A 21473-nucleotide genomic window follows, 5' to 3' on the forward strand; every position below is an offset into this window, starting at 1 on the left:
ATGCCTTCCTAAAGAATACATTCCGTTGTGATTAATTACATTTTTCTTTCGGCTTTGTATGCCTTGGTTTACGGAGCATTTCCTCCGCTGGTACTGATGAGCGAACCACAGCGTTGGGATTGGTACAGAGCTGTCCAATGGGCTTCGTGGGTTCATCCGAACGCCCTATCATATTCCGCCTATTATACGGACCCCGCACCTTTGTTTACGTTCTCCGACATCGGAGAGCGCTATGAAATACTGTGCAAATGCGGATTGAAAGCCTCATAATAGGGACGGTTTTCAATTTCTTTAAAATGGATAGAGGATGGGATTCAAGAAACTCAAACACACAGTGGTGCTTGAGCGCACAACCGTAACAAAAATATGTATGCTTTGGATCCTCATAGGTGCGAAACAATCCGCCTGCTAGGATTCGTTTATTTGGACTAGATAGTAACCAATAACGACACGTGTATTCACACATGCGCATTGTGCTATCGGCGTCCAGCCTGCTCTCCCTCTGGTCCGCATCATTATCCAGCCAATAGCGGACCGTCTTGCAGAATATAAGCACACACATGACGCCCAGTCGGTACCTCCCCCCTAGCCTCAGGACGAGGCCAGAGGTACCGACGGACAGGTAAAAGAGACTTGTAACTTCTGTGTCTCTCTTTCTGTAATTTTTTCCTTTGTATGTCTCCTTGTATTGCTGTTTTGGTTTGTTGTCAAAATTGAAATACTGCCTATACTACACTGATCAGTACCAAACAGTAAATAGCCACATTGAAGGATTCTTGTCCTGTTGTTTTCAGCCATCGTTTTTAGCAATCTTGTTCTAATACCAATGTTTTGGTGGTGCTTCTAAATAAGCACACAGTTCTGTTTGGAAATAGGTTGAAAAGATTTCTGAAATTGTTATGATGAAATCCCTCTCCCCCTCTTTTCACTATTTTCCATATATACGTAGAGCGGGCCTCCTATCCCTGAGCCGGTGCCAGGAGAGGTGAGGCTTACTCCCTAGATTACTGGGGTAAGTAATGATTTACTTGATACTAATTAATTTTTTCTGACCATTGATGCAATGAGACTGTGACTGTATAATATATCTGCAGTTGTGGATGTAAGAGTTAGAGTAAGGTGCACAATAGTTGTATTTCTTTGCTTCTATTTTCTATTTTCATTCCTTCACAGGAAAGAATCCCTTGAAAATATTTGGCACAATTGGACTGTGAGTACTTTTTGCCTGCAGAACTCCTGCCAGATTAAATACTGGGTAACACTTAGTACCTAATAGACGATGTTTCAATTTTGAATCACTTTTTCATTTTGCAGTAGTGTAAAACTAAGATCTGGTCCTGATGAAAGCTAAGCAGGGGAGTTGCCCCTAATTACAGCAGAAACATGTCGACCACTTTATCACCTTCTTAGGGCAGTTATTATATTGCACTGTCTTACACTTTAGTTTTAATCTTGACCCCATGGTTCATTTCCCAATAAAGTTTCCCTAGAACATGGTAGTCAATTTTACTTCACTATTTTTCTCATATCTTTTGGTACACTGCAAATTATTTTTCCTTTGAGCCCTCACACTATCTTACCCACTGCACATTGGAGGTCGGATCCGCCTGGGTGGTCCTGGATGATTGGAGAAAAAACACACAATTCATCAGGTGTGTCTCCTCATCTGAACCGGGACCCCACAACTAATCCCAGATGACGAGGCTCCGCCACATGGGTGGGCTGATGGGATTCATTTCCACTGTTCCGCACACTCTTTTCTAACTCTCATGCATCCTTTTTTTCTACTTTTAGAGATCAGTCTTTTGCAGAGACCCCATTTGCCCATAGGCCAGTGCCTACTTTGCCTATTTGGTAATCTGGCACTGAGTGCGGCTCAGAAACACTTGTATAAAGGATATAAGGGGACGGTCTATCCATGGTTTGTGCATAAGCAACACCGGCATAGCTAGAGGGGGGGGTGGGCGGTCCGCCACCAGGCGCCCCAGGCGGCCAGGAGGCACTCTGTTGCGGAGACCTTTATAATTTATTTGGGTACACTGACTGACAGTGTACCCAAATAAATTATAAAGGCCGCCGCAACGGGCAAGTGCCGTCCGGCCACCATTTGAAGAACAAGTACTGCTCACGCAGCTGCACCGCACGTGACCTAGTTACTGCAGTGTCAGTGGGTGTCTGTAGTGATGCGCTCTCTCTGAAATTAGTTGTGTGAGACGCAATAAGCGCGCCTCACACATGCAGGAAATATTTTAAAAAATGTGTCCCAGTGGCTGCTACCGGACTGGACTCACCCGACCCAACCTAAAGATCTTAGCGGCCTCCGCAGTCCAGGGCACATTTTTGCTACTGAACCTGACCTGAAACATGCCAGGGCCGCATGGTTTGTCTCCGGGACTGGGAGTCAGTGGGGCTACGATGAGGCCGGGCCGTACCTAAGTGCCGCTCGCCTGTGGAGTTAGGTAATTGTATCTCTCTCTGCTAGTTTTTAATATTAAGAAAAATGTGCCTTTAAATTATACGCAAAAAGGAGGGGGTTGACAGCGTGCACACCTTTATTTTCTTTTTGTCCTCAATTCTTATTCCATTTTCAATTTGATAACGTGCAAGCCCTTCCAGTTTTTAAAGAAGGCGGATTGTATTTAAATTCATGACGGGTTCGTTAATAAACACGCCCGCGTGCATACGATGAATTTGTGCAACAGCTAATGTAAACATGACATATAGGATGGATATAATTAAGGTATGTCATCTTAGGGTGGGCGGGGCAGTTAGGTTTGATGCGTGGTGGGGGAGGAAGTGTAAATTATTTATGCAGCTTGATAGACAAAGCACTGACATGTTACCTGGGAACAAACAGTGGATTTTGGGACATGTAGTAGATTTGGTTTTTGATAAATATCACAAAGGACAGATTTAGAAGAGTGGGGTCACTTCGATTGTAACAAGGTTACCAGGATAAGATGAAGGGGAGGTTACTATTGAGAAAGGACGTTGGCATGTTAAATAAATCACTAATGATTATGAAGTGCATGAAAGTAAAGGATACTTCCAAACGCAGCATGGAAGAGGGAGATATAGGGTTAACGGAGGTGGTTACAAAAAGGAGGGTGAACACAGAGCACAGGTGTTAAAAGCACAGGTTTAGGAAAGCATGCAGTACGTGGAGGCTTGCATTTCAATCATGAGGCGTTTATGAAAGCTGATTTAGAAGGTAAAGGTCCGGGGTGTCTTAGCTGTAGGGCAATAATTTGTTTATGATGGGGTGTCACGTAAATGTATTGGGATGCAAGCTTAAAAGTTTGAAATGTGAGACGTGGAGAGGTGGTTTTGGGCGTCAACTTAGGGGTAGCTCTAGGGTTACTTTTTTTTTTTAGTGGGAAAAACGTTAATTTATACAAGGTGAAAACAGTACAATTCAGCGTAGATATCAATGCATTGTATTGATTCAAATGCACGTTTTGACAACAATGTTTTTTAATTGTACAGTACCCCTGACGAAGGGCCGGAAATAGGCCTGAAATGCATTGGGTTATTTGGATCAATGAATGAGGATTGCTTATGTATCGTGCTACAGTATAAGGCCTGGATTGGTATGTCTGCAGATGATAAGGATTTAAAGAGCATAAGTTGTCTCTCATGTGACAATAAGAACTAATTAAGGATGAAAACGTTAAAGTTGGAAGAAATTGGAATAAACATGATGAAAATGGTTTATTTTGGCATCAGAGTCATGCTTAATTTATGCTGTGCGTCCGATTAGAGTGATACATGGCCCCATTTCTACAGGTTCCTTTACAATATACAGCACTGAGCCACACTGTGACGAAGTTTTGGGAAGTTGTGGTGGCAATCGGCACTGCTCGCACCACAGGAATTATTTAAAACATCAAGTGAGCCCTGCCGCCTGTGACCCTCCCCATCCCTCCCCATGGACTGCGGCGGCTGTGGAGCCCAAAGCACTCGGGTGTGCAGCTTTGCTGCTTAGATATGTTTGAATAATGCCCGGGCAGCATGGTTCCCCTGGGAGTAATTGCGGCTACTACGAAGCAGCAGCGCAATACCGAATTGCCGCACGTCTTGAGTCAGTGCATAGAGTGAAGTAATGGTATCTCTCTCTCTGCTAGTTTCTCATAAAATTAAAGATGTGCTTGCTGCCTTTTAAACTAGCAGCGCCCAGTGCGCAGTCATGATCATCTTTAGCTGCCTGCTCTGTTACAAGCTGTAGTTTTGCAGTCACTCACAGCCTGAGTCAGTTGAATCACTCATTTTCATGAGATGCGCCACTCCACATACAGCTGCACTAAAATCCTGTTAGGCCACTCAGTATTTTTGAGCCACACTGTGTCACTTAAGTCAATAGAGCCTAGTGTAGCTCTGACAGCATGTGGGAATCATGGTGTTATCTGTGCCTTAGGCAGATAGAGGTTCCCTAACCGGGGGAGGTGTGGGCGCAGACCCCTCAGAATTAATGATTTTAATTATTATTGGAGTCCAGTTAGCTTTTGGAAAAAAACATTTTTACTCATTTATGTTGCATTTTTTTATTCAACCCCAGCGTGTTTCCCTCGTCTTCATTGCTTAATGTTACTCTTGTGAAGGTGTTACTCATTGTCATTGAAATGTCACTCATAATTTCACTGAAATTATGAAAGGTCAAACATAGCAGTCTGAAACCTTGGCAGCTATGGTGCTCTCTCTGTTATGTGTAGAGGGAGTGGGTTGCCGGCTCTAGCCTTGGACACAGGGACAAACCGGCACAGTAACAGAGGCAGTGTTTTAAATGGGCATACACTTCAAAATACTCTTCTCTTCAGTAATGGAACTTTGGTTTCACAGTTTTGTAGCAGTACAGAGGTGTTAAAAGTACTATAATGTTCCATGTATAATGAGCAGTTTTCGGGCAACACACAGTGTCAAGTAAACTCTGATGATTAATTTACCTGCTGGAGAGAGATGAGGGTTTCATCTAGTGGCAGGTTTCATTTGTGTGAGGTAGCGCAGGTGGTTAATATCATAGCTGCCAAGTATTCGCATTGCTAATGTGACATTTCCATTGATGCAGTGACTTATGAAAGACATTCCACAGTGAAATGTGACACTTCAAAAACATTTTATACTGTGTTAAAATAATGAGTTGCATATTCATTGTGCTTTAAGTCATAGGCTGGGACATCGTAGCACTTTAAATACAGAAGTCGTTAACCACTACTCCTTACCCACCACCACCAGGAATCTATTCCTTTACTGTCTGGTTACACTCATCTGTAGTGACTGAATTAATCAATAAAATATCATAATGCAAACAAATGCATTTCCTACTGATTACTTTAACTTGGATTTATGCTGTTACCTAAAGGTGAAGACAATCGAAACTTGGGACAGAATAAATATATTTTGTCCTTCCAGCTTTGTTTTTAACTTACTGCCCCTCCCAACCCTCTTTCCCCCTCACCCGGCTTGGTACTGCTACAACTGCAGAACTCAAGTCAGTCTAGTGATCAGGTGCATTGGACTCTCCTGTAGTATCCTGAAGGTGCTGCAAGAGGAATCATGGTCAAACCCAGTGTGGTGGACCGGTCTGCAGACATTGCTGAGATCATGGGCGGGGCAGACAGGGGACAAGGGTCCTGCACAAGCTGTGATGTTATGCGTGAGATGTCACAAACAGGGTAGGTAGAACTGATGTATGTTTTGGGTTTTCTTCTGTTTTCCTTCAGCGGCATAGCTAGGCGGGGGCGGTCCACCCCAGGTGGCACTATTTTGGGGACGGGGGCTGTCTAGCCCTGGACCGTGTCATGTATGTGAATGTAACTTGCATGATCGAGGTAACTTTAACAGCGATAATACGTGTTTCTCAGACCTCTTTCATGTGCTCGCCGTCCTTTTTCCCCAACACCTCCCCAGGGGGGCGGCAATCTGAAGGATAGCCCCGGGCGCCACAAGCTCTAGCTACGCCTCTGATGAGCATCCCAAAATGACTTTGGAAAATTGTCCATCCCTTCCTTCCCAGCTTGGAACCCCACAATATGTTCAGCAGTGCTGGGCTGGCTTTTCGTGCACCTTAAAAATCTGGCATTTCCAAATGGACCAGCTTGAATGGGCCAAAGAGTAGGCCATTTTTATGGTCCGGTGCACCGTGAAGGGACAAAAAAATCATCTCATACACTGGCCCTTTCAAGCTGTACCATCTGGAATGTCAAACTGCCAGCAGGGTTACAAGGCCAGTGCAACATCCATACCCAGGACTCCATTTGTCTTTTAAATCGGGTTGTGGTGTTTTAAAAACATTTCTTAGTGTGTGCTTAAATAATGAGAGCATGGAAAGCTACTAAGTGTATTCTCTCGTTTTTATAGGCCACAGCTTATGAAATTAAGAAAACCTCTCCCTTCCAATGTCCAGCCACTGAATAAACAGCCACAAATTTGGTATTACATTGTGCACCTCAAGCAACACAGTACTGAATAGGCTGGGGGGTGTACTTGCCAGACATTGACCCTCAATTATGTAATAATGTCATATTTTTTCACTAAAACCTAAAATCACAACATCCTTATCTGCGGATAAATATATATTGTGTACAGCTCCCTTCATTTTAAACTGTTAAGTAGCATTTATTATAGTTAAATCGTTTGACTTTTGGGAGGAAAATAGATTCACGTAATTACTTTTTTTCCCACATTTATCACTGATAAACTCAGATGAGTTGAAACTGACATGAGTATTTTATTATAAGGTACTTCGACAGCCAATATTATATTTGGAACTTTTGTCTTTCAAAAAACACAGGCTAGAGATTCAGGTGCTTAAGAGTTAAACTCTAAAAAAGCGCTGTGATTGTTTTCCAACTACACAAAATCATTTACTCGCTACTTCGGGAAAGAATTCAGTACTTTGGAAAAACCTTCACGTCTTAATGAGAAACAGATTCTCTCAGGAAACACAAACTCAATTTCTAAGTAAAGTGTTTTATTCTGAAAGCAACTATCTCTCGGTACATAAATTGTGGTGGTTAAATTAAAAGAGTACCTTCATTCCTACCTCTTGTACGCCCAAGGGGTTTATCTATACCATTATGGTCAATTCCTTGTCTTTTTCCTTGATCACTCGGGCATGGCCAGGGCAAGGTGTACCTCCAGTGTTATTTACAAACTAATCAGTCAATCTTTTAAAAGTAACATTGCACCTGTCCCTCCAGTGGCTGTTTCTTTACAATTTGGAAACATTCTTCTAAATTGAGTCGTACATTTCTACTTATCAGCTTTAAAACAATATGATCAGTATAATTATGCTTTTAACGATTAATATCAAGAATAGTAATATTATTAGTTGCAGAAGCACTATAATTATAATTATTTTTGTGATGGTGCTGGTGTTGATGCTGTTCTGTTTTTTAATGTTGCTATTCTCATTATGTTATAAACGTATTATTAGACATTTTCTTCATGCACCAGATGCAGGATTAAACATCAAGCCACTTATTTTATGGTATTGGAAAGCAGTACAAAGAGCAATGCCAGGTATGGTCAATGCAGTTTCAGTAACACAGACTTTCCATTCCAATAAAAGGCCCATAAAACATTGACAAGACTAGGGACAGGGAGTTTGTTTCACTTATGATGTTTTTCCAGATGTGCTCTGAAGAAGAACGCATTTCATGAATTGATTTCCTACAAGTCAACCAGAATGCCCTTTTAAATGCTTTTTGTGACTGAGGGCCATATGTATCATCAAACTATTTTGCATTTCCTAAATAGCGAATTTTAAGGAATTGCTATTTAGGAAATGCAAAATGGTATGTATGAACAAAATCGCTTTTTATTTGCGATTCCTTAAGCTTCCTTATTTGCGAATTTGCATTTTGCAAATTCGCAATTAAGGATTAATTTCCAATGCATTCCTATGGGCCAGGAGGCCCATAGGAATGAATGCAAAATAATTCTCAAAATGCGAATTCGCAATTTGCTAATCGCAATTTGAGAATTATTGCAAGGGTGCAGGGGTGTCTCAAAGATACCTTGCTGCACCCCTGAAAAGAACATGTGTGTGCATATGGCGCACATACATGCCCTATGGGCATGTGTGTGCATCATATGCCACCTTTAAAAATGCCAATTTGTACTTTTCTGGAAGAATTCGCAAGTAACTATCAACTGAAAGTTGGTGGTAATTTGCGAATTCTTAATCAAAATTCGCAAGCCAAAATTGCTACATACATAGCATTTAAGGAATCCCAAATTTGCGATTCCCTAAATACTATGGGAAAATAAGGAATCGCACAAGTTTGCAATTCCTTATTTTGGGAATGTTTCATACATTCCAAAACGTGCAAAACGGCCGTGTGCGAGTCGCAAAGGCCGAAATTCTGCGAATTTCGGCATTTGCGATTACAAAACGGCTTGATACATATGGCCCTTAATCTTTCACTGGTGCGAATAAAGCTGCACAGAACCTGAGAGTTCACTTCAAGGTGAACAGTCTTCACACAAACTGTATTTAATTTTTTTATTATACGTTATAATTTTCAGAGCAGGGCGATCCATTGAACGGTACAGTCAAGCCAAATTGTCAGAATGGCTAATACATTTGTAAATGGTGTCTATTGAAATTAATTGTATTTAAATTCACCTCATATATATCCTTTGGAGATATTTCAAAACAATGACTAAGCTAATTCAATCGGCCCTGAGGTGTAACCCAATGCAAGCACTTGGCACTTTTGATCAGCAGTTATTCAGATATGTGGTATATTCTCACTTTCATGCTTGATTGGCTTTTTTATCCAATGATCAATGTTTCAGTGCATCACTGCTGAATTGGGAGATTCTGCACCACAACATTATACAGGATTTTGGTAAAAGAATATTGATGAGAAAGTGATAGTAATATGAGAAGCTAGCACCAAATATCTTCAAACATTCTGTCATCCCTTTCTGTGTAAAAGCAAAGGATCAGGATTTCATAGGTAGCTCACATGTCAAGCAAGACAAAGAGACATAGCTCCCCGTAATCAGTGATTGGCAGAAATTCATCTATGATATGCAGGGTTCCAATCTTTGTACTAAAGCTCGGAAGAAACCAATGTTGGTACGGTTCTAGGAATATGTGGAGATCAAAGTTACATTTGAGAAGCAAGGTGTTGGCCAAGTCCAAGATGGATGTAACAGCCTCCTGGGGCATGAACTTAATTTAAAAAGACAGATGGGGGTCATCATTATAGGAGTTTGCTTTTAGAGAGTGTAAGATAGTGGACAGGAGTTTGCTGTCAGACTTTTATGGAGTGTGTCAGCAGTACATACGGATTTGCAGCATGGTCAAGGATGTCGTTAGTGTTTAACCTGATTGTGTCCACTTTTTAAAAGAAATATTAATTAATGGTGATTGATTTTTGTTCAGGACACGTAAGCAACAGTGGGATTGAATTAGAGCACAGTTTGATGAATGCCTTACTTTTATTGTTATTATGCAAGTGCTAGGGATACCTACCACCATAGTCAAACCTGGGTAAACAATGTAATATCAAGAAAATCTGTTCCTATGGACGATATTACCTGTCTTGTGTCTTGAGACAAGTATGCAAATCAATAAATAAATAACCTAGCGACTGTAGTGAGTTTTATACAATATATTGATAATTCGGGGTGCAATAATCATATATTCACAAAGGAAAGGCCACCCAGTGTTCAAGTGCTGGTATGATGATAGTGAATTAATTAATTAATTCACAGATTGATATTTTGGCATTTGCATTAGGTTGCCAAAAAAGCAGCATAGATGAGTATCATCATATATTATGGTACATGATGATGCTCGAGAGAAGAAGAAGATGATGATACTCTGTTTCTGGCTGATGGGCTATTTTGTTATTGTATGCTACATTGTTGTGAATTATAGAATGATTTTTAATGTGTAAATCATGAGTCATATGGATGTGTGGTGCCATCCATATGACTTTTCTTCTTAATGCTCTATTTCTGGTACCAATTTAAAATGATTGAGCTTTTAATTTCTCTATATGCTGCAGAATGGTGGCTATAATGTTGTTGAAGTTTTTGAAACACTACTCATATGACCGGTACACAAATCAGCAAATGTCTAGCTCACTTGTGGTATATGTGGGTCCCAATCTGCCATGATTCTGATCTAAGCAAAGAAGATACTGTTTTATTTGTCTTGTGGAAGGCAGATTTTCCCTTTCTCTATTTGTTTATTGTTTTTTTCTTAACATAAAACCATTTTTAATATAAGAATAATTCTTCTTTCCTTAGACGATAATTTGTGCTGTGGTTAGCAAAGCTCATTCAGAGTGATTGCTCTAGCTCTGATGTTAAAATAGTGGGTAACCTGCTTTAGTGTCACTGCAGTGTGCCACGAGTTCACACGTGCTTGTGGCACACATTGCACCTGCTGATGGAGTGCTATATTAGAATCCTGATTTCTGATTTAATTTTCAAATTTCGTAATTTGAAATAGTGAAATTAGGTTCATATTTTTGTCTTTCGCAGATTGTTCTAATTTGACTTTAACATTACAGCATGAAATTCTTCCACTTTGGTGAAGCCTTTTATTCGCTGGTTGCCTATTCACCAAAAGAGTGACTTTTAGATTGTCTTTTTACCTTCTGTTCCATAAATTATTTTCTGAATTTCCCCAGAGGAGATCTGTGTGGACTCATCTGCTGTACTAACTGTCTTCTGTAGTGAGTCATTATTTTTTACTTCCCTGTTACTGTCTATGCATTTTAGTTAACTAAGTTTAATTACACAAGTAATTTGATATTTACTTCTATAGTTGTTCCTATTGTTCACCAGTCCTGATAATGGCCTTTTGATGTCCAGCATTAAGGGTCAAATCTCAAATATATATGGTGGGTAAAAAAGTTGCCAGACACTCTGAAGGGACATGATTGTTTGAACTTTTTAGAAACAATATTTTCCTCCCTTATTTGAATTGTGCCTGACAGTGAAGAAGGTAGTGAACTTAGCTCAGTGCTTCTGAATACCAGCATCTCAGTCTTGGGCATAGTCATACATATGAAGCTCTTCTTCACAAAGTATAACAAATGTCTCAGACATAAAGTAATGTTGGCTAAATTATCCGGACCTTTTACAAAATGTAAGCAAATGTGTGTATTGTTAGAATCAGGGAGACGTTGCCTCAGAAATGAAGATAGAAAAGCCCCCCCAAACCCTCTTGAACACCTCAAGTTTAAAGTAAAGTTTGTAGGTTTTATATGCATGACCCGCTACCCAATGTAGTATATTAATAAATGACTAAAAGACCATCCTAAGATTCTAGCCCATGGACCAGCAAAGACCACTTAAAGTGGTGTTGGACATATTGAGAGACCTTTTATAGGCCACTGGTAAAATTACCCACTGGTAACATCTGGAGAAATTTCTAGGGGAAAAAACACCAGTTTCAGAGTTGCAAATATGTCCCAACCCCATTTCTGTCCTTTTTCAGAATGTGTAGAGGGATCAAAATGAGAATGAGAGAGTTTACACAGTGCAGTGAAAGAAGAGTCCGCTTCCGCTAGTCATGCTTATAAAGATGCAGCACTTCAAGGCCAAAGACAACCCTGTGGAAGCGGTCTTGCAAAAAATGCAAGATACCCCTTAAGTTAAGCAGGGCCTCCATGTTCCAGGGCCTAATACAAGCTTCTGTCACAAAAGGAAGAAGAATAGTGAATAACAATGTAGAACAACAAAGGAACAATGGGCATTTCCTTTCAGACTAAATTTCAAGGCTGTGAGCAAACTAATAGGACCAGCCAGTCAAGAATAAGCGAGTTACTCAGGCACAGGGATTTGGTGCTGGGACTATTTGCCATAGAATATGGTAGAGAAAGCCAGGAAAGTTGCGGGGGAGGGGTGTGTGGTGCCTGGGACACAAGGAATCAGCACGGGTGTAGGTCAAGGGGAAAGACTTTCAGGTTATGAGTGGTACCAGGGCTTTATAAGCAGTTTACTTCCTTGGGAAGATGGCTGGCAAATTTTTCTTGTTGTAGTGTCTCCTTTGCTTTTCCTCAGTTCATTCACCATTGTTGCATCCTTCAATTTTGTATTTTCTGTTCTCTTACAGCTCCATCAGTTCCCTGGCCTTCTTGCACAAATTCTGACCTGCCCTCTGGATTAGGACTTAGTACTATGTTCTAAACCAGGGGTCCCCAAACCGGTCCTGGAGGGCCGGATCCATGCCAGATTTTTAAAATAACTACATGTATCTCAATGGGGATATCCGAAAAATCTGGCATGGATCCGGCCCTCCAGGACCGGTTTGGAGACCCCTGTTCTAAACGATCCCCAGAACTCTGTCTTGCCTCTCGATTAGTTGCTATACTTTCTCTCCCTCTAGCTACCTGAATTCCAGGTTCGCTGTCGACCTGGGGTTCCACCATAGCTGTTATTGATTTATTTTATTTGTGGCTTAGGTTCTCAGCAGCCCACCATGACAAGCGTTTTCAACAATACCTCTTTTTCAGAGTATGTCAATGCTCACGCAACCTAGTAAAACTTTGTTTTATTTACTTTCGCTAAACAATTGGAATTCATCATTGAAAATTCTATTTTGAATATCCTGAACTAAAAGAAACATATTGACAAGTCCATACCATTCCAGCTGTTTATTTTCTCTCCCAATTCCTTTTTCCTTCTCCATGGTCATTTCTGCCGTTCATGCTTCCTCACACATGAGAAAAGCTACATTCTAGAGAGTGAGTTTTATTGTCTTCAGACTCAGTTAATCACGTTTCACAAAACCTGACATAGATACTAAAGAAGAAATCATGTGACACCTAAATCCAATTAATGTTGGTTTAGATGCTCCACAAGGCAACCAAGAACAGCTGATTAATTTGCATTGGCGCTGTCCAACAAATACCAGGGAAAAACAAGAAAGCAAACATAAGTGAGAAGATTGCAAAATGAATACAAAAGTTCTGATAGGCAGGAACAAACATGATTAAAACTAGTTAAAATTAATAAAGAGTTTTAGGTCCATTGAAAAAGGGGAAATTGTGGCTCATTTGAACACACAGAGAATATAAGTGAGCAGTTTTTAGATGGATGGAAAAGGAAGTGCTAAGAGTTCAAAGCACAAATGAAGCCTATGGGTTACCATTTTCTTTTACTTAAGAGTTTTATATAGCGTGAACCAGACCCGAGACATTGGGTATCAGAGTGCTTTACATGAGCAGCTGTTCCGTTACAGATGGACACATTCTTTTTTTTGTGTAGGCATGGGGAGATTAAGTGATTTGCACAGAATCACAGGATGTTTAGCATTGTTGCCGAGACTCGAACCCAGTTATCCAGCTTCGAGGATGACCACTCTAGAACTAAGGCTGCTAGATCCTCTCCTCTCACCATGTGTGCAAAGTTCACAACATATAAGCTGGGGGAAAATCAGGGAAAATTCAACTATGGATACCACTTTAAATGTAGTATGGGTGAAATGTGTACTTGTGTCAGAATTATTGATGTTGTTTCTGATAGCAATCACTGTTCTAGATGAAGGGAAGTGGAAATGTATCATTCACGTGTGAGATTACAAGTTTGAAAATAGTATTTTGATTTAGCACAACACTAATCTAAAATTATGGTTTCAGAGATGATAACACAAGTTGTTTGTATGAAGGTATTAGACCTGCCAGCCTTATGATGTTCTTCTCCCAAATGTTTGCTTTCACCCTCCAATGTGCTGAATTTGTTTTTTTTAGTTTTAGGACTCTGTGCACTTTACCACTGCTAACCAGTGTTAAAGTGCTTGTGCTCTCATTCTAAAACATGGTGAAATTGGCATACACCAGATTGTCATATGTAATTTACTGTCGGTAGTACATTGGTATACCATATATCCATCACCTTTAAATGAAATGCTACTAGTGGGCCTGCAGCACTTATTGTGTCAGCCACTTAAGTAGACCCTTAAAAAATAGCCCATGCCTGCCATTGCAGCCTGTATGCAGTATTAAACTGCAAATTTGACTTGGAATATAACCCCCTGGCCAAGCCTTAACTGGCAGACGTTTCATGTTTGGTGTCAGAGAAATTGTAATAAAAATCCCTGTTACTGGTAAAGTCGGATTTTAGGTTACAATTTTGGAAATGTCCCTTTTAGAAAGTTGGCGTTTTACTGCCCAATTTGGTGCCCTTTAGCCTGTTCCTGGGTCACATGAATGGGTGTAGCTGACAGATTGACTTTGTTTATTCCTCTCTGACAGCTACACAATAAAGGGATATGGTGTACCTGGATGGGCCATCAACTGGCAGGTTGGGGGTGAGCTGGGCACAGCCCCACTTGCAACTGAATAGGTTGTGCTCTGCCTTCACACAATGGGCGTTTTACCTCTGAATTGTCCATGCACCCAGCTGGGAGTCAGGGCAGGGAAGTCAGAAAACTATAAGCACTTCAAAGGAGGCACCACATATAAAATGTGAGTCCTCAGACCCACTCCTAAGTACACCCCAAGACCTGTGTAAGACCTGGGCTCTTGGAAGTGGACCTGAAAGTGCTCTGACAGCCAAGCTGTGGTTCTGCGGGTAGAACAAACACACCTCACAGCCACTTTAGAACTGACGCTGCACAACGCATCCCTGGTGCAGGACCTCACATCACAGCCCACAGCCTCCTTGCAACTGCTGCTGCGAGACAACGCAGGCCTTAACATTGCAAGCCCCCCATTGACAGCATCCTTCACAACAACACAGAACTTAATTTCACAGCCTCTAAGCTTTGTCAGTACAGTGTTGTATGATGCATCCTCAAATCGGGACACCGCACCACAAGCCCCTCGTTGATGGCATCCTTGACCATGATGCAGGACTCTGCATTATCGCACCGCAGCTTCCGCAGATCCGCCACTGCACGATGCATCCTCGACGTGGGATCTCACAATGCTCTGCAAACCAGGATTTAAGGTACTTTGTTCAGCAGGCCTAAATGGGTTCCTGTATCTGGCCTATGGTCCATTGCAGTTGGGCTAATCGTTTGACTTTGTCCCAGTCCAGTGCAACCAGATTACCACAGTTGGCACTTTGTGCTTTTAGGCCCTTTTTTCGTTAAACCTTTACGATTGCATATCTCCAGTTCTACTGATTGTATTTTTGTTGTTATGGTGTCAAATAATTTATTAAAATGTACTCTAGTTTTCTAAATTGGTGTGGAATTTTTCTTGTTTTGTGTTTTCACTTTATTACTGTTTGTAGGCTGCATAAATACTTTACACATTGCCTCTTAGTTAAGCCTGACTTTATTTGTGGCAAGCTACCAGCAAGAGAAGGACAGGAAAACAGTGACAAAGGGAGAAATCAGGGAAGGAAACAAACTGCAAGTGTGGGATAATGGGGTTAGGAGAGTCTGGTAGTGGATGAAAGAGCCATGAGGCGGAATCACGACTATGCAGCCTTGGTATTCAGCAAACCTGACATTTGGCATTTACGACTGCGCTCTTCTGGGAATTCTTTCAGCACCGGCCCTTATTATTTTACAAAAGAAGCACGATTTACTATGATGTATTCTCAAGAGATGTCCTTAAAGAGACATTGGATTTAACAGACTACTCGATTTTATTATGCTGTGGAAAAATATTTTGTTTGGCTATATACAAAACATATGAAATATAATACTTCTCTAATTAGGTGTGCAAAACTAACCTCTTTTCCATTAATATAAATATCAAATGGTGCCCATTTGATATATTATGCTTTTTGAATATAGAATAATGTGGGAAATTTGCAATTTCAGGACAGCAACTAGGAAACTTTGGCTACCATGTTTAATAAGTGAAGCATATTTAGGGAGTTTTGTGATACAAAATGGCAATGTTCCACTCTGTAACTTAGAATCACAGCAGTATTTATTTCCACCACCTGCAGTTTTCCAAAAGATATATCATCGTACCACATTTCATAACTCATGGAAAAGAACTCTGGATAGTGTATTTCATTAATATCGTACATTACAATCCTGAAATAGCCACTATTAAGTACCTAATAATGAATGCATAGGTTTGAAATGGAAATAAACGAGCAGCAGCTCCCACTATAGGCTTCAATTAAATATTACATTGATCAACGATAATCCATTCCCATGAATTAGCTTCAAATATAATTGTAGCCATATAGGTATAGTAGACACGTTTACGATTACTGATTTGGAAATACATTAGTTTAATAGAATCATTAATAATGCCAGCTCCATGGACATCATTTACGAGGCACATTGATTTTTAAACTATTCTCATGTTTAATGCTAAGCATATTATTAATTTCCTTCAGCTGAGGGGACCACTACAATGTTATTGGCCCTCTATCCAGAGACTCGGAATACAAGAAACAAGTGTGAGGTATCAATTGCCAGTTCTGAAATCTAAAACATATTTTCTGACTTTAATGTGCAGAATGTGCCAGTTCGTTGTCTGGCAGGCATGCGAATATCGGTTAAACCATGTACTATGAAAACATTCTTTCATGATTGATATCAACAGGCGGCTACATTTTCCTGACAGAAGTGAATTTAAGGTAAACAAACATACTTTCTATATATGAATTGTCTCAAGTGTAGCTCTATAAACGCACAGCTATATTTTGTAAACCAGATGTAGTCTTTCAAAGTCTTAAATAAAAATTCCTGACACATGAACTGTGACAGCTGATAGCGCGCTCTACTTTCCATACCGAAAATCATACAATACTTAGAAAAACTGCGTTGTTGTACATATACTTATATTTAGCTATGAACAAAATATAACGCTGTAATACTATAATAAATAAAATGCACACAGTTTATTTAGTACTATACCTCGCTTTTGCAAACCGGCAGTTTAGAATTGTTGTTCCAAGTTCTAGAATTCTTCTGCTTTTTTCGCCCCATCAGCCTGTGCTTTTCCACTGGAGGACTAATACGCTCAAACGAAAGAGCGAAACCAAAAGGTGATAAACAAACCCGCCCCTCCGGGCTCGCGGGACGGCTCGTGCTACTCCGGCTCACACACGTACGTGCGTAAAAAACTGGCTATCCTGCTTACTTTTTCATTTGTTTTCTGCTCTGGGGTCTTGGTCAACTGGATGATTTCCAGCAGAGGGTCCCTCCACCCTAACTGGAAAGGTGATTTCATTGGTTGTAATGTTTCATAAAAAAATGCCCGTTATAATGCAGCCTTTCACAATAAAAAAAATGCTGCGTGTTCCCCACATGCACGCTAGTGCTTCTAAAGTGTGTATTCAAAAGCCGCAAAACGTATTCAGACTGTAGATAGCAGTAAACTTTGAAAAGCAATCGGATATGCTACGCGCAAGATTCCTCCTAAGGAAAACTTCGAATTGTAATTAAGTCAGTACAGTTGCATTTGGGCGAGTTTGGCAACATTTTGAGGCCTGTAAATGGAACTTGGGCGTGCCAAAAACATTATCGGAGTTGAAATCGATGTATACACAATAACAGGGCTGGGGGGTAGAAGTGTGAATTCTTGAGTGATTACCTAACAAAATCTGGTGAACAAAACACAAACTAAGCGCCCCATTAGGATGTCGGGCGGATGGCCACCGCCTGCATGGCGGTGGCGATCCGCCCGACATTCACCCCTGCCCGCCACCCATTTCCCACCTGCCATATTACTATGGCGGGGGGGCCACGGTCGGACGGAAAGACCGTCTGCTGCTTTTCCACCCAGTCGACAAGTCGACCAAGCGGAAGAGAGTTTAATATGGTGGCGGTGTCTGTTAGACACTGACAACCATATTATGATGGGGCGGACACATGCCTTTCCGTGGCGGCAACTCATGCGGGAATCACTTGTGGGGGGCCGCTGCGGGCCCCCAGGGAGTCTAGGGGGTGGGGGTTGCACATGCATTTCCATATACAAAGTGGCAGGCACCGCTCGGTGCCTGTCACGTTGTACATTGAACTGCTTGACGTGGATTTTTAGTATTGCGTCGGGCGGTGCTGAATGTTAAAAATGCGGGATGTGCCCGCCACTGTGGAGGGCGCATCCTTATGGCCCAAACGGGACCCCCGCCCATAAGGCGAGTGGTCCCTTTTTGGTTCTGGATGGTGCCCGATGGAGCTACCTGGTTTAGCTATAGGGGAGATGGGCCGTGGATTCCCTCCTTGGTCGCCACCTACCCAGTCGGTCTTTAGACAGACTTCCTTTCGTCTCTCCTTGTTGTCTCTTCCCTTACCCTCCCTTTCTCACCTCTCCTGCCCCCTCCACTACTTTTCTCTCTCCTTTCTCTCCTCTCCTAATGTATTGCCTATTTTATTTTTGATGTAATGTGTAATTGCTGATCTTTTTCTGTTACATTGTTGATTCTCATGTAAAGCGCTCTGATACCTTCGGGTCTAGACAGCGCTATATAAAACTCTTATATAAGTCCGCCCGCCATCCTCATGTGCCCCTAAGTTTCTGTGTATTCACGTTGTACATTGAACTGCTAGACGTGCATTTTTAGCATTGCAGCGGGTGCCGCAATGTTAAAATTGCGGGATGTGCCGGCCACTGTGGAGGGCGCATCCTAATGGCCCAAACGGGACCCCCCGCCCTTAAGGCGGGCGGTCCCTTTTTGCATCGGGATGGTGGGCGGGAAAAAGTCCACCCGCCATCCTAATGTGCCCCTAAGGTTCTGTGTATTCGCAAACGCTTTTTTCCCAAGGAATTAATCACAATACAGCAAAATGACAATAGACTTATACATTTCAGTATTACGCCACACAGTTAGACTACAGTATTGATTAATGATTATAACTACAGGTTATATGACAGCCATTTTACCTATATCTGTTCATATATGGAGAACTCTACTAAAAGATACAAAATGAAGGACAGTCAAATGTTCAGGCAGGGGTAAGGGCAGTGGCAATAATCATATAAAAATACCAGTTGGATTCTTGAAAATCAAAAATATCATACATAGGGGAGATGGTTACTATTAATTGTATATATGGTACTGATTAAAACTGTGGTTGGATCTTAATGTGGAACACTGATAGATGATCCAAAATCATTATAAGGGACTGCATGGTATTGAAACCTTTGTGTAGTACTTACTATAATTAAAATAAGGTTCTAACAGCTTAGTCACCAGGGCAGCTGATTGCTGTGGCTGTATTCCAAAAAAGGGGAGAAATCAGAGAAGGCCCAGTATTCCATCCAGTGTCATGTGCCAGGCAGAGATGTGTTTGAATGAGTAAAAGGATACCAAGAGGGCACTTGGTGAGAAATCAGTAGTCATGCACAATTTTATTTTATTTATTTGGCTCTGTCTGCTGCTGAACAAATACAACCCATGTTTTTGTTTAACAATTTGTATTCAATATTTACTCTTGTCGTCTTACAATCACAATTCAAATACAGTTATGCTCAAGCATTATTGCATTTCGTTTGCATCTCATTGTCCCCTCTTCTGACAGATCTCATGTCCTGGCAGCATAGTTTGCAAGTGAACACGTTGAAATCTGGTGTTTCAGGTACCCTTGCTTGCTTGTTTTACCAGTTCTCCCCATGTTTTTTCGGCGATTGGTTCTCCTAAATCCTCCTCCCATCTCTGGTGTAATTCACTGAGGGCAGGGAGTGTTGTATGGCTGAGCCGCCTGTATAAACAGGTTTCTGCTTTATATGTCCCACCACGGATACCACATATTGACACCCCACTGACGTAGGTGGCTCTGAGATTCCCCCTCCTCATTGTTTAGCATATTGCCGCCATGAGGGCAGTATGTAGTAGGAAGTCTCCCTCAGGTAAATCATATCTCTCCTTTAAGTCATTAAAGGGTAGTAAGGTTCCCTCTTCCTACAACATCCCAAAAGTGGTCACCCCTACATCTATCCAGTCCTCTAGACCTTGCCAATCTCCCCCATGTGGGAGTACTTCACATATAGACAGTGGAATATCTGGGGCATATGAACACTTAGTCTTGGATCTCTGCAGGCTTCTGTTCCAGCATTTGCAAATTACTTTTAGTTCATAGGTTATCTCTCCCTCCTGAATGGGGAGCCTCAGCACCACATGTGAAAGGAGACTCAGACTTGGTGCAGCATCACCTTGTTGCGCCGTCCCTCTCACACGGCTCGCTATCCATCTCGTGAGTCATTGCAGCTGGGCTGCTATATAATAATACCAAAGTTTGGCACCACCAATCTTCCCACTGCTTTTGGTCTCATTAGTGTTGTGAGTACTACTCTGCGTATCCCCATACCCCATAAGAATGTCCTCATCTGTGCCTGGAGCTACCGAAACATCCCAGCTGGGATCCAAACCGGGAGTACTCCAAAATAATATATTAATCTCTGCGAGGTCACCATCTTCAGTAAGGCTACCCTGCCAGCTACTGAAAAGAGACGGGCCCCCATGAAATCAAAACATGCTTTCACTCCCCTTAATGCCCTCCCCACATTTCCCTCTAACAGGTCTGCCTGGTCATGATATATCTAGACTCCCAGGTACGACAAACACCGATTTCTCACAGGATTCCCTCTATCGCCAGTGGTCGTTCTCTACCCTCCGTGGCTGGGAAGAGGCACAACGTCATTCAATGTATCCTAAGGGTTGCCACTATCTCCATTAGCACTATCAGTTCCCTGGCTTCCTGAAGGTCGTCCCTCACTTTGCGAAGGAATAATAATAAGTCATCAGCGTACAGTGCTATGTAGTGTGTCCTAGCTCTAGCCACCAGAGGCTCCATGGCCAAGGCAAACAGCAGGGGCGATAAAGGGCAACCTTGCCCTGTTCCTCGCTCCACCCTGTAGCAGGCTGATATGAGCTTACCTGTTCTGAATCTGGCTGTAGATTCTGTGTAAAGTAAGGCGGTCCATGCCACAAATTCAGACCCGAACCCAAATCTTCTCATCACCGAAACAGGTAAGGTCATTCAAGGCTATCAAAGGCCTTCTCAATGTCCACTGCAAAGATGACAACTTCCTCCTAACAGTAGGAGTCGGATTCAAGTAGGTGCAATAGTCTCCATCTTGGTGTATGAGACCCACCATTTGTGGCAGGAGACGAGTGGCTAGTATCTTGCTCAGAGTTTTATAATCCAAATTGAGCATAGAGAGTGGCCTGTAGACTGTTTTATCAGATGGCGATTTCCCTGGTTTCCACAGCAGGATAATCACTGCCTCCCTTTTTGACTCTGGTAACTTTCCAATCTGCTTTGTCTGATTATATATCTCCAGTAACCGGGGGCCCAAGAGGTCGAAATATGTGGAATAAAACTCAACTTGGAGCCTGACTGTCCCAGGTGTTTTATTTCTGGCCATGGCCTTGATGGCTCTCCTCACCTCACCCAGCTCTATTTCCCTCCTTAGAGTCTCCGCCTCTTCCTCCAATATTGCTGGCAGTTCAATATCTCCCAAGAAATTGTGCATCTCAGGAGTTGTGGGGGATACCCTACTTTCATATAGACTGGTATAGTACCTCAGGTATATGTCGTTAATGTCCTGTTGCAGTTGCCAAACCTCTCCCTGCACTTCTCTCAT

The 21473-nt window shown here is 41.8% G+C and overlaps 1 protein-coding gene across 1 annotated transcript in view; it reads right to left on the bottom strand.

The window, feature by feature from the left end:
• LOC147723109 (coiled-coil domain-containing protein 102A-like) overlaps positions 1-17021 on the bottom strand; it is a 512857-nt gene extending 495836 nt beyond the window's left edge. The window contains exon 1 of the mRNA XM_086966925.1: positions 16802-17021. The gene's annotated coding sequence lies outside the window, so the exon portion shown is untranslated. The remainder of the gene's footprint in view (positions 1-16801) is intronic.
• Between the last annotated feature and the right edge of the window lie 4452 nt (positions 17022-21473).

This window comes from Lissotriton vulgaris, chromosome 4_1, assembly GCF_964263255.1.
Source record: "Lissotriton vulgaris chromosome 4_1, aLisVul1.2, whole genome shotgun sequence".
NCBI classification, from domain to species: Eukaryota; Metazoa; Chordata; class Amphibia; order Caudata; family Salamandridae; genus Lissotriton; species Lissotriton vulgaris.